Below are 15,864 nucleotides of genomic sequence, written 5' to 3'. Positions count from 1 at the left end.
GGAATTTTTTTTTAAAAAAAATTGTGGTTAATTTGTGGCATTGGCACTGATGAAATAGAAGGAAAAAAAAATTGTGGCAATTGATTTGTGGAATGGCATTGCCAAAATAGAAGAACAAAAAAATTGTTGCAATTGGTTTGTGGCAATGGCATTGCCGAAATAGAAGGAAAAAAGAAAAAAAACAAATTGTGGCAATTGATTTGTGGCAATGACATTGCTGAAATAGGAGGAAAAAAAAATTTTGTTGCAATTGTTTTGTGGTAATGGCATTGCCGAAATAGAAAGGAAAAAAAATTTGTTGCAATTGATTTGCTGAAAATTGGAGGAAAGAGAGAGAGAGAGAGAGAGAGAGTTGTCTGAATAAAAAAAATAGTACACATATTCTTATTCTTCAATAATTTTTTTTTTTACCGAAGCAATTTGGTTTGTGTGTATGTCATGTTCTTTCATTTCGTATTGTAAAAATACCCTATGAAACAAATAATGATAGATTCAAGTACAATGAGTACATTGATTCTTATTCTAAAAAAAAGTACATAGATTCTTACAATATGAAATGAAAGAAAAAAATGATTGATGTGCATGCTATAAACAACAAAAAAAAGAAAAAAAAAAGAGAAAGTACATAGATTCTTGTAGAAGAAAAAAATGATTGATGTGCACGCTATAAACAAAAAAAAAAAAAAAAACAAGACAAAAAACAAAAAACAAAGAAAGTACATAGATTCTTACAATACGGAAGAAAAAAAATGATTGATGTGCATGTTGTAAACAAAAAAAAAAAAAAAAAAAGCAAAGAAAGTATATAGAGTCTTGCAATATGGAAGAAAAAAAATGATTGATATGCACGTTGCAAGCAAAACAAAACAAAGAAAGTACATAGATTCTTACAATACGGAAGAAGAAAAAATGATTGATGTGTACACTTTAAACAAGACAAAGAAATTGAGATTTTTGCACAGATTCTTTGCGGTGAATATATGTGTATAGTTAAGTAATTTATTTGTATAAGAGTGTCCCATCTATGTTGTGTTGTATTTGGTCAATTGCGTATTTAATTATACAGTTTAAAATCTAAGAATTTAACTTATGTGAAACTTGCATCCTATTTAAACAACACTAATGTTACTAAAGTTTCCATGGTTCTTATTTTCTATTCTTTTTCCTCTAAAAATTCCATCAACCTTCTTCTCCACTCTTATTCCCCTCATAATTCTACCAACCATTTTCAATTCATGCATGCCATACATTCCACGAACAACTATATGGAACAACACTTGCAAATATCTATCCGTTCTTTATCTCTTACAAGGTGAGTTACATCTCTTAAGTAGTTACTTTTCTTTTTATAATATTTATGTTGATATGTTTTAGGGGCATAGCTAAGCATGAAAATCTTGTTTTTGTTAAATTATTTGTTCATGCAAATTTTGTTTTTGTATTATGTGTTTTGCAATATGAACTGATTTGTATGATATGTTTTAAATTATTTGTCCATGAATTTTTACCTAAAATTTCATATAGCAAAAATATATTTTAAAATTGACATATATTTCCTTGAAGAAATACTTAGTTTGTTAGCCTATAATATACACGTATGTATAAGAAAACCAAAAATATGCTCATAAACCTTAATATCTAAGTTTTAGGTATAATAATAATAAAGAAAATTGTATGGATGCATGAGAACATTATATAATCTGTCTTGTTTTAGAAGAAGCAAAATGAAAATCTACATAAAATAATTAACGTAACCATAACAAATCCTTCTAAATGTTAATGTTTTGCTAAGTTAATTAAGAAAAGGGAAACAAAAAATAATTTTAACTACTATGATGGACAGTAATAAATTATCAATGAACCAATCCTCTTTAATAGAATTCTCTCAGCTCTAGCTATTTAAACATTGAATATTTTTAATGGATTACCTTCTTGTATTGCATTATAATGGTTATGTAGTGTTAATATATTAATACTATTGTTATGTTTTAGTGTAGATGGTAGAAAAGTTGTTCATTTTTCTCATCCATTCTGGCGGAATAATTAAACATGGCGAAAATGAGGTTTATTACGAAGGGTCACCTCCTTCTATGCTTCCATTAAGCCGGGGTGTTACATTTGAAGATCTATGTGATGGAGTAGCATCCATGCTTCATATAACAAGAGAAGATTCAAAACTAACTATTTGGTATAGATTTCCTTTTCAATGCCATCCACATTCTATGACTAACCAGTAAGTTTTGGTAGAAGATGATAATGATGTCAATGCAATATTCGATATGTTAGACCGCCAATATGGATTTGTAGGTGCAAAGTTATACGTGGATGTAGAGCCCATAAGAAGCCATCGAGATGTTTTGCCCATTCGATATGCCAACGAAGGACCGAATGCATCATTTAGTTATTCACATGGTGGGCACTTCCATGATTCATATGCCACTCATACTGGTCATTCTTCTGAAGATGCAGCTCATTCCCCAATCAACATTGGTGGTGTTGACTATCATGCTCCATATACCCATGTTGCAACTGAGGACCAACATGTTCCTTATCAGCCAATGAACACCAGTGATGCTAACTATGATAATCCAACTAAGCATGTCACACAAGAGACTACTTGTTTTGAGTTTGAAGCTTAGTATGACCAAATCGCCACTCAGAGAGCTGCTAATGATCCCAATGATACACATCACATAGTTGCTACTGTAGAAAATGCGGTCCATACATTATCAGAAAGGATGCAGGCCATGGATAGTGATGACCAAGTTGATGACGACGAGGTCCTTGATGATGTTAGAGATGAACAAGAGCCTCTCAATGAACCTAATCATGAAAGTAGTCCAACTATGGCATTCCATCAACCTTCATCACTAAGCTTTTCACAGAACACGTGGGATAATATGATTGATCCAACCCCACCATTTGAAAAGCCCACTCTGAGTATTTGGGACCCTACCCAAGAGTTTTATGTGGGCTTACTTTTTGGCGATAAGAATGAGCTACAAGCTGCTATTAAACACTATCACATCAAGAGGAACCAAACATTTTGTATAAAAGAGTCAGATCCAGCATGTTGGTTTGTAAGGTGCAAACATTGTTCTTGGCATCTTCGAGCATGCTTCTGGGCTACATATGGGTTGTTTGAGGTTAGGAAATACAATGGTCCACACACATGTATAGAGTCCAAACTCACACAAGATCACGAGCAATTAGACACCCATGTTATTGAGAAAGAGTTGAGGGATGTTGTCAAAAATGATCCAACCATAAAGATTTCTTCACTTCAATAGACTCTTTACAATAAGTACCAATACTTGCCTTCTTATTTTAAGGTGTGGGAGGTGAAAGAAAAGGCAATTGGTAGAGCGTTTGGTGATTGGGACAAATCTTATCAATTATTGCTAAAATGGTTGAAAGCTTTGATTGATTCAAACCCGGGCAACAGGGTTATTTGGAGAACAATACCTGCTACTATGCCAGGCTATGCGATATTCGAGAGATTGTTCTAGGCTTTTGGTCCATCAATTGAAGGTTTTCAACATTGTAGGCCAATGATTAGTATAGATGGAACTTTCCTATATGGTAAGTACAGAGGTACGTTACTGATTGCATCAACGTGGGATGGTGACAACTGACTTTTTCCACTTGCCTTTGCCATTGTGAAGAAGGAAACTGATGATAGCTAGTATTGGTTTTTGCGTTGTATTCAGATTAATGTCACTAATCAGAAGGGTTATGTGTCAAATCTTATCATCACCCTGGTATAATGGCAGCGATATAGACTATATGTCAATCAACACGTTGGTATCATCGTTTTTGCCTTCGCAATGTTGCTAGCAATTTCAATCAACAAATTGGGAATAAAAACTTGAAGGCTATGGTAATGTGGGCAGGCAAGGAGAATCAGTTACAAAGTTATCAAATAACCCGGGATAGAATTACTCAATTAAGTGCAAATGGTGAGAAGTATTTAATGAACATGCCGGTGGAAAAGTGGACGTTAGCACACGATGGTGGACATCGTTATGGGACAATGACCACAAACTTGTCTGAAAGCTTCAACAAAATTCTAAAGAGTGCTAGAAATTTGCCCATAATTGCGTTAGTTGAACTTATATACTACCGTTGTGTAGCCAACTTTGCCGATCGGTATACTAAGGCATGCGCAGAGGTTACTGCCGGTGAACTCATTACAGCCTATGTAAAGAATAAATTCAATAAATGGGAAAAAAAGGCACCAAATCATTCAATTACTGTGTTCAGTCATGAAGATGGTCTATTTGAAGTCAGAATACCAATAAACCCTAACTTTGCATATAGGGGTAATCATCGTCATGAGGTAAATTTGAGGCAGAGCACTTGTAGTTGTCAAAAATAGCAGGTTTATAAGATTCCATGCTTACATGTCATTGCCGCATGTAAATATCAAGGCATCTCTGCAATGCGATATATCGACCGCTGCTACCATTTGGAAGAACAAGTTGCTTGTTATGCACCTATATTTCACATGGTTCCAAACAGTGTACATTGGAATGAGCCTGATTTCCCGATCTTGTATCCTAATGTCAAGTTGCGCCATGAAAAGGTCGACCAAGAACAACTCGACTTCGAAATGAAATGGAAGAAGGGGCAAAGCATCACCCAAGGTCATTGTGCAGTCTTTGTAGGCAAGAAGGCCATAATAGAAGAACATGCCCCATTCGAAGGGCCACAATCTGAAGAGGAAAAATCAGATTTAATCACTAATCAGTATTTTAGGTGTATCTCTCTCCTCAAAAATCCAATTGACTCAAGATTGGATGGGCTAGAACCGTGACTTAAATATCTACAACTTTTTTGTTTTGAGTTTTTTGAAATTCACAAATTTTGAAGGCCGAAATTAACTCACAATTTGCTTATGTAAATTTGGACGAAAATTAGATGGTGAAAGTTTTATTTTTCTTTGACACTTTTACGAGGGTTTGGAAGAGAGGCTGTGGAGAACGAAAATAGAAATGTACACCACAGTAGCCATCATGCAAAGGAAAAAAGATCAAAAGTTTGACACCTTCTTTTTTTCACCTATTCCGTGCCTACAATTGTGGCTACACATATTGATTCTATGTTGGATTTGTAGGAATGGACAATTATATTAAATAGATGTATGATTAGATTAATTGGGCACTAATTTCAAATGCCAAAAAATGTGTACACATTTCTTATTTTCGCAAAGGTCTTACAGTTAGTGTTATAATGTGCTATGTATACTATCTAGGCATAATATTTTTTGCTACAATGATGCATAAACAACGATAATACTTTAATATATTCTTAATAAATAGTCATTTTATATTGATTAGTGATTGCCACGATGGGGTACATGAAGTTTTTGTTGTGTTCCACAACATAGAGGATGCCTATTTACTCGTTGAGGGTACCTTCGTGCTTGCACATGACTTTTCCCCATGCACATTGGCATGGTTCTAATATCAACATCTGTTTGATAATTACCATTGTCACGCCCCAAACCCAACTATAAAGATAGGCTCGTGAAAACCTCCGCACGCTTATAAAGTAAGCACCCTAGAAGTGTGCAAGACCTTCTTAGCAACTAAAATTTATCCTCAAAAACTAAAATCAAATAAATCCAAAATACCTCAACAATTTCTTTATGAATAAATCTCCAATAATTTAATAGGAACAAAATCCAAACCTCATGTACATAATGCCAATTGGCCAATAAATATAAAATTATTAGAAAACCATCCAATACCAAAATCATAAGCTTCTTTTCCTGCTCACAACACAACATCAAACTCCCCAAACTTGATATTCTTCACAATCTAAAACTAGAGGGGAAAAAAAGGGTGAGCTGACAACTTAATAACCAAAATCCTAATAAGTTCTATCAAGCAATAGATCTATAAAGTAATAAGATGTAATATGAGTTTTCAAAAGTTATAATATACTATGAGTTTTCAAAAATAACTAAAGAAGTTTCATAGTCTTAAAATAATTAAGTTGCAAATAGATCACATACTTTAACCTTACAAATATATATCATAAATGGTTTAGAAAGTAATCAGTTTTTTATATATCAAAAGTTATAACTTACAATAGGTTCCAAAAATACATACGTAGTTTAAGTGACTCAGAATAGTTCAAATACTCAAACATTTCCAAAATCACATATGTAGTTTTAAGGACTCAAAATAGTTCAAATATTCAACCATAATTCATATTCTTAACAATCTTATGACTACGGTCACGTTATATCCTCGTGACTGGGTATCAGAGTACCAATGAATAACCCCCATTGGCTGGGTATCAGAGTACCAATGAATAACCCCAATTGGTTTGAGTATCAGAATACCAATGAATAACCCCCATTAGCTGGGTATCAGAGTACCAATGAATAACCCCCATTGGCTGGGTATCAAAATCAATTCATAGTCAAATTGTTCATAATCATATATATGAAATCATAGTTTCTAACAAAAATATATCTCATTCAAGCATGTATATAAAAATCATATACTCAGTATTAAAAATTCTAACAATTATAAACAATTTTTAGTAGTTAAAAATACATTAATATAAGGAAAATAAAACCCAATTAGGATAAGGTTACTTATCTCCAAAAGCCATACCAAAAGGAACTTCTCCCTAATACTTCTTCTAAAATCCTTAGATATTACGTAAAACAATTTTTAAACACTATACTCAATAATCAAATAATTAAAAAAAAAAAAAAAAACTTATAACAATATCCTACCAAAAGGGAGATTGTTAAAAATATCCCATGATTTTTCACTATTATTTCAATGAAAAATCCACATAATCACCAGATATTTATTCTTTACTATCTGCCAGTAATAATAACCTAGGATAAGACCTATAGAATAGGTAAAGGAAAATGTCACCTGTAAAAGAAGAGCAACACATGGACTACTCTTCAGGTACTATTTTTTTTTTTTTTTTTTACCACCTGCCACCATTATCATCTTTTGAGTTGTTGACAATTCCAAGTACAAGCTAGGCCATGTGCCTTACAGAACAGCCATTATTTCTTTCTTCTTCTTCTTCTCCTTTTATTTTTAATAACTTGTCAGACCTCAACTCATCAAATTGGTACTATTTCGGCTGTACAAAAACTTGTCCCACAAAGCCTAAAATTCTGCAAATTCTATATCCGCTCAACGCAACAAAAGACAAATAATATTAAGTTACTGAACATAAAAAAAAAAAAAAAAAAAAAAAAAAAAAAAAAAAAGCAGTAATACTGAAAATAAATCCAAACTTTTCTTCATTTGCATCATTAAAACTCTTGAATGATTAAATTGTTTCACTACTAATCAAAATACCCACATAAAAAGTACTCTAATTCCAAATAAAGCTTAGATTTGACAAGAAAGAGATTCTTAGGCTCTTACCTCAATTGTGCAATCAAACCTTCTCTACTTGAGTATTTTGAGTAGTCTCATCTCTCAAAACATCTCTCCCTATACTTTGACATAATAAGCTTTTATATAGCTAGGGTTTCGACCTTATTTTCTAAAAACTCCCTTATAATTATAAATTATAAAATTGACCCCACAAAAGATTTACATAAATACCCTTCTTTTTAATCTTTATTTTTTGGGTATTACACCTTCATCACTTTCAGTATCTGATGACACCTCCATATTTTCTGCACCTTCTGCATCTTCTCCACTGTCCTCATTTAAGGCATCTTCCTCAGAGTCTATTACGGAGGCCTCTTCCTCAAAGTTTGGAGCACATGCCCATGTATTTGGTGGCGTGTAGAAATCACCAACATGAGGGGATCGTTGGGAAGGTTGTGGTGTGCAGAAATCATAGTTGTACTAGCTATCTTGGCCATAATTGTATTGCCTAGAATAGGATGGAGGTGGCGATGGGTGATAGGAGGGAGGTGTTGAACTAGGTTGGGGTAATGGTCATAGCTAAACAAACCCTCAAATCCTTGTCCTATGGAAGTGGATAATCCAATCTGTTGATATAAAGACATGCAATACTCGTTGATATTAATTGAATTATACTCAATGAAGGTGGTTGGCTCATTATTGGTAGATATTGCTGGCCTAGCTTGGGTAGAGATGTACATATGGTGCTGTGTAGAGGTGGATGGTCCGGCTTCATCATTTCCACATTGTCCACATTGTGTAGTGGTGGACGAGCGGGTTTCAATAGAGGTTTGTGGCTGTCTTCCTTGGTGCCTTTGTCGTCGCTCGAAGTGTGTCACCCTCTCAGCAAGGACGGAGGAAATATTTGCTTCCATCGATAACTTCACTCGATTGAGGCCCTCTACTATTACTAGAAGGACTTGTTGTGTAGTGAGATCATTCCTTTGTTGGTTTGCACCAGCCAAATTTAACATGATATTGATCTCAATTTGCTGCCACAGAAAAAGAAAAAAACATTTATTAGTGCAGTATTATTGAAAAAGCTAAAATAATAATTTGTTATCAATATTAGTGCAGTATTTTGTTTGTGTAAATAATTTGTTATCAATATTATTGAAAAAACTAAAATAATAACATGGTATGTAAGGTTGAATTTATTCAACCATCTAATTGGCTTTATTCCGTGCCAAATTTGCTTGTAATTCAGCATTTAGTAACCCTGTATTTAGGTGGGATTGTTGTAAGGGTAGTGAGTGAGATAGTGTGAAGATTGCTCAAGAGTGTGCAAGAAAACAGAGTGTCGCGGCTGGGACTCGCGGGTGGACTCGCGGCTTCAACCCGCCAGAAGATGCACACGTGCCAAGCATGCTGGAAGATGAACAGTCATGCTAGCTGGAGCACTACAGGACAAAACAGGACAACTGGCCATACGGTTAACTCGCGACTGGAACTCGCGACTTAGTCAAGCCACGAGCCACCCCTGTTTTGGAAAAACCTGACGTTTCGCATTCCTCTTCACTCCAGTATAAATACCCTTTTAACCCACGATTGAAAGAGAGCTTCCAGAGAGAATTTTGAGAGAGAAACCCTAAAGAAAAACCAGATTGTTTCACCCACAATCTCTACCTTAGAGTCTCATCAAATTCCCTCACTCTCTTCCTCTCCATTGTCAAATCCTTGAGAGGCTTTATACCAAACCTGGTTCTCACCATTATCATCCCTGTGAGACAGTCGTTTGAAGTTCTGGGAAGCAGTTAGGAAGGAGCCAATATTCATTGGTTGATGCTACGGTGTAGTAGCGGAATCCGGAAAGCTAGAAAAGAAAAAGGTTCGGCGCAACCTCGTTGGAGCAAGAAGCTTGGAGGGCTTAGGTGCACTGGGTAGATTAGGCTTGGAGGGTCTATTGCTGTCCTTGTATCCCAACTGTATTTTCTAGTGGATTGATTACCGCTTGGAGGGCGGCGGAGAGGTTTTTCGTCGAGGTCTTCGGTTTCCTCTTCGATAACATATCTGGTGTTATCTCTGTGTTTGCATCTTCCTTCCTCTCTATCTCTGCCTTTACATTATCTGCTGTGGTTTATTTTGTTGTGGCTTAGATAGTTGTTTAATCAATTCCATATTATAGCATATGTTAAGTTTCCGCACACTAGTTGTTTGACATATTGCTTGTGTTGATTAATTGGTTTTTGGGGGTCTAAACTTTCAAAAGTGTTTTTGTACACGTTTTTGAACTTTCATGGTACATATGGGCAGCCGCCTCTAGTGTCGTGCATAGGTGACCATGTTAATGGTACCATGCTGTGTAGTCCACACCTAAATGGAAATTTTCATCCCCAAGTATATGTTCAGCTTGCTCGTTCCAAAGCCGGTAGTATTGTGCATGCTTCCTAAGCCAATTAACACCAAACTTTCCTGTCAACTTTACACAATACACAGATTTATCCAAATTTTCAGTAGGCCACTTTGGACATCTTTGCAACAACCCAAACTGTCGCATGACTCTTTTTGGATGGTAATACTCCACAATTTGGAAGCATAGCAATGGCACTATTGTAGTCCATATATGTTTTTCTGCAAGACACCATGGATGCAAATAATTATCGTATAGTGTCCAAACAACCAGCAATTCCAATTATAATAACTATGTTATAATCAATTAAGACAATAATATAACTAGTAAATTAACCATTGATACATTGTGATATATTACCTATTCATTATTATGTGTGTCGTGATTAGAATGGTGTGCACGCAAAACATGCGTTGGTGTGTGAGTAAACATTCTCTTGGTACCACACCTATACACAATTAATGATTGCCACTGATTTTAGGGTTTGGAAGTATCAAGGATAAACACTACAGTATACAATATTGTATAGAAATATAAAGTAAATATTATACCTGCAATCATATGGGTTGTCGCCATTTAAATTTGTTGGATTTATTGGAATTGGGGTCAGATGTGGAAGATGCTCCCACGCCCATAATTGTAATATGAAAACAGGACCTACAACCTCCGTGCTTTTTTTAATAGCAGCAGTACAAAGCTCTTTATAAAGGAAAGCAAGTGTGGCACTACCCCAGCTATATTCCCCAACTACACCAAAGTCCTCTAACAACTGGATAAGGTAGCATTGCAATCTAATTTGGCTTTTATTTCCAAATAATAAAGCCAAAACCTGGAACATGTATGCCCTAGCACACTATTGGGTCGTTACAGCATTGGCACCCTCTGGTAGGTTTGAGAATGTATTCCTTACCCATGTTATTTTAAGACCACCATATGCCAATGTTATTGCAAGTGGTGTCACCCCAAGTAAATTCTCGCAAACTTTTCCGCAATCTAAATTAGTGGGCCCACACATTGCATTGCCATCAATAGGCAATCCTGTAATGATTGCTATATCTTGTAGAGTGATCGACATTTCACAAGTAGGTTGGTGAAATGCATGGGTTTCAGATCGCCACTGCTCCACCAAAGAAATGATAAGACCCCAGTCAATATCTATATTGATGCAAATATGGGGTGATACGCTCGCCTAACTGCCCAGGGGGGGTGCAAGTGGTTGGGGTCGCACTCGTAAGGTGGAAACTTGAAATTTTTTTAAAAATGTACAATGTTATATTGCTAATGTTGAAATTATTTTCATGTAAATTGAATAATTGTAAATATTATTAGGACATTAATAAATTTTGATCTCGCAATGTACATTGCCTTCCATTGCATCATTAGAGATATGATATTGTTGTTGGGTTAGTAGAGAATGATCGAATGGCCCAGGCTCCATTTCAAATATATCCTACATTAAATGCTACAATGAGTTAAACCATGCAACATCCATCTGACGGTATATTTTTTACAAACCATCTATATAAAAAATTATAAACTAAGAAAATAATTTCTAATTAAATTAGAGGGCCGAGAAGCTTATTACAATTGCGATATGAAGTGAAGGAATGTAGGAATTATAGAGTGATACTTGCAAGAAAAGAAAGAAAGAACAAAAAAAACACAATCAGATAATCATAAATATCTCCTAAAAAAAATAATCCTAAATAAAAACAAAAGAACAATAATAAAAAATAATAAAATTAATATATAGTGACTACTACAGTTTTTTATGCTAAATATTAAATATAACTTACAATGCTTGTAGTTCATAATATATTGAAAGAAACTCAAATAAAGGATTTATGAAGCAAAATTTTTAATAATAATAATAATAGTTTTAGCAAAAATAATCATGCACACAATAATTAGTATTAACTATAATATAACCATATATAATATTTACAATATATTAGCGTATAATATTTATAAAGCATATAATTAATTTTCATTTCCCAACCTATAACCACCCTAAAAAGTAAAGATTCAAGAAACTTAATAAATTTTTATACCAACTAAACTTTAAAGAAAAAGAAACACAAATGTACGATTTATTGTACTAAATAAAAATAATAATAATAATAATAATACACATACATATCTTTATTATAAACCAACAAACATATTATGCAGTATATTTTTTCCAAGTAATAGATGTAATAATTGATAATAACAAAGTAAAATTATTATAAAAAGATCACAATAATACAATTTATTACAATTTTTGTGGTTATATACTAATAATAACAATAAATAATATTAAATAATTTCAAAATTAACAAAACACATACATAAATTTAATTAGAGAGTTGAGATACTTACCACAATTGTGATATCAACTAAAAGAGTGAGAATTATAGAGTGATACTTGCCAAAAAAAAAAAAAAAAAAAACACAATCAGATTACCATAAAAAATTCATTAATCTAAAATTTGAATAATAACAACAACAACAACATATACTAATAATAACAATAAATAATATTAAATAATTTCAAAATTAAAAAAACACATACATAAATTTAATTAGAGAGCTAAGATGCTTATCACAATTGTGATACCAACTGAAAGAGTGGGAATTATAGAGTGATACTTGCAAAAAAAAAAAAAAATGGAAAAAAAGAAACCACAATCAGATAACCATAAAAAATTTCATTAATCTAAAATTTGAATAATAACAACAATAACAACAACAATAATCATAATCATAGGCATACAAATAATATTAACTACAACAATACATAATATTTTACAATGTATTAGCTTCTAATATTTACAAAGCATATGTTTATACAATAATAATAAATCTGTTAATTTCTAGAGCTATAAGTTAATAAGCAAAGCAAAAAAAAACTTACATTAACCAAAAACTTACAATCCTTAATTGTGCACACTAAAACAAAGCAAAAGAGTAATTTAACAATCAGAGGATGTAACTTTGTGAGGAGATGCAATCCTTCAGAAAGGGTACTTGCCTTTTATTATGAAGAGGAGAAATAAAAAGACAAAAAAGAATCTATGAGATAGATTTTAGACGTGATATCAATAGGTGGTTTTATTGGGAATGATTAGTGAACATATTCCAAGCAAAGAATAAGAAACAGAAGAAAAGGTGAGGTGATTGGTTGATTGACTCCTCATAGGGTACTTTTACAATACGAAATAAAAGAACATAACACACACACAAAACAGGTCAAAAAAACTACTAAAGAATAAGAATATATGCATTATATTTTTTTTTATTCAGACAATTCTCTCTCTTCTCCAATTTTCAGCAAATCAATTGCAACATTTTTCCCCCTTCTATTTTGGCAATGCCATTGCCACAAATCCATTTCCACAATTTTTTTTCTCCTCTATTTCGGCAATGCCATTGCCACAAATCAATTGCCACTTTTCTTTTTTTTTTAGAAATGATATGTCCACAACATTTTTACAACAAATCCTAAGTTGCAAGTTGTTATTGATTGTTATTGTTAGATTAAAAAAGTAATCTCAGTGTTAAATTCAAATTTGAACTAATAACAACTAACCACCTGTGATTTGTTGTGAAAATATTGGAAAAGTATTGTAGACGTAGCACTTTTTTTTTTTAATTCCTCCTCAAGATTTCGGCAACCACAATTCTTTTTTTTCTTTTTTTTCCTCCCATTTTCGGCAACTTGGTTGCCACAATTCATATTTTCTCTCTCCTCCCATTCCCTACAAGTTTGGCAACTTGGTTGCCACAATTGCTTTCCCATTTGGGCACTCCCCCTAGCATGCATTTTGGGCACTTCACAGGCAAGAGTTGGGCAGGACAAGAATTTCAGTAATCTCATTACCGAAATTCAATTTTTTCTCCCTTCCCATCACATCACTCAACTTTCTTCTCTCTCATACTTTTTCTTACAATTTCGGCAACGGTGTTGCCGAAATTCAGTCTCTCTCCTTATTTTGCTAAATAACTTTAAACAGTACCTATAATAACAATAAACTCCATTTTTTGCAATATTTAGCCAAAAGACTCGAACGTACTTGTCCGAAACTGAAAAACAGCCTGATAAGAAACTTGAAAAAAGCATAGTATGAAATCCTTAATTAAATATATACTATACTAAAGCATCCCTTGAAAAAAGCCCGCCTATAAAAGCTAAATCAAATATACTCCGATACTAAGGATCTGTTTGGGATCCTCTTATTTTGCTGAAACTAAAAATTTTTGCTGAAAGTATAGTAGATAAATGTAAATGTTAGTTGAAATAATATAGTAGGACTAATGAATGGTACCAAAAGTGCAATAGGACCCACGAATAGTAACAAAAATAAACTAAATAGTAAAATAAGTTGGCCAAAAATAAGCTAGGCCAACCGACACTAAGCGTGAGTTTGGATAAAGCTGAAACTCACTTTCAGCTGTGTTTAAGTCAAAATCAGTGGGTCTCGTGCACTATTCCCAAGACCCACAAGTACTTTTTTTAGCAAAATTTTTATTAAAAATGGGTCCCATGGCACTATTCACACATTTAAAAATTATTTTGTTACAGTATTTTCAATTTTCAACAATAAGTGGTATCCAAACAGACCCTAAAACCACCTAAAAAAAAGTCCCCTAGAGAAAAGCTCGCCTATAAAAACTGAATTAAATATACTCAAACACTAAAAGTCTAAACCCCCTTCAAAAAAGCCCCCTAGAAAAAAGCCCACCTATAAAAGCTGAATAAAATATACTCCAATACTAAGGCTGCATTTGGTTGAATGTAAAATATTTTTCAAGTGTAAAATATTTTCAGGTGAAAATATTTTCCAGAAAGGAAAATATTTTTTTAGTGTTTGGTTGCATTTTGAAAATTGTATTGGAAAATATTTTCAGATGTTTGGTAACATTCTGAAAAATACAAATTTTCTACTGGTTTCTCACATTTTCTCAACCATTTTTTCAGCTTCCAAAAAAATTTATAATAGAAAATTGCAAGATGTAAACTTTTTAAAGAAACAAAAATCAAAATAAAACCATTAAACTTTCAAACTTAGTCAAACAAAGAAGGGGAGGAAGAAAGAGTGAGAGATTGAAATCGGGTCGGTGAGGACAAGGATGAGGGATGGGTCGGTGGAGTGGCTTGCATGCAATGGCGTGGCCGTGTGTCGAGGGGTGGTTCTGGGCATCACCGGCAAGGATGGGTTCTAGGCTTCTGGGCATCACCAGCAAGGATGGGTTCTGGGCTTTTGGGCATCACTGATGAGGATGGGTTTTGGGCCTCTGGGCATCACCAATAAGGATGGGTTCTGGGCTTCTAGGCATCACCAGTGAGGATGGGTTGTGGGCATCACTGGCGAGGATGGGTTCTGGGCATCACTGGCGAGGATGGCTTTTGGGCATCACCGGCCGTGTGTCTGTGCTTGAGCTCTCTCTCTTCTCTCTCTCTCTCTCTCTGCGCGTCTGAGTCTGGAAATGGTTTGAAGTGAAAATAGAAGTGTCAACCAATTTCCGGGTCAAAGCCATTAAACACACGGTCAAATGAAATGCTTTTCCAAAAAATTCTATTTTCCATGCGCAACCAAACAGTTGATGAGGTGTAAAATCATTTCTTGAAATGGTTTTACACCAAAACAAACGCAGCCTAAAATCCTATTGAACGGAGTCAACTGACCTAAGCATTATCAAAGGTACCTATAAAAGCTGAATTAAATATATTATACTAAAGCATCCCTATACTAAAATCCAATAAACTTCCATGGATGGAAGTAAGCAACAGCTTTTATACCTAAAAAAGCTCAACACGGCTATCAATCATCATCTCAATCCAACCGGCTATCAATCATGATCTCAATCCAAAGAATGGATGGGAGCACAAAGTTGGAGTCGCAGACCATTTCCGATTCTGAGGTTGATCACGAAAGGTTAGTCTACTAACTTCATTTTGTTCTTCATCATTTTTCCTTTGATGAGGACAACAGATATTCCTCTGTCACGTCAACAAAAGCTAATTTTTTATTTTAACCATTAGACACATCATCAATTTTCATCCAAAAGATAACAGCAGAAGTTAAATTGACATGATACTGAAAGGTTAGAGACTAAATTGACACAATT

The sequence above is a fragment of the Quercus robur genome, chromosome 10 (genome assembly GCF_932294415.1).
Source record: "Quercus robur chromosome 10, dhQueRobu3.1, whole genome shotgun sequence".
In the NCBI taxonomy this organism is placed as follows: Eukaryota; Viridiplantae; Streptophyta; class Magnoliopsida; order Fagales; family Fagaceae; genus Quercus; species Quercus robur.
This window is presented reverse-complemented; position numbering follows the sequence as displayed.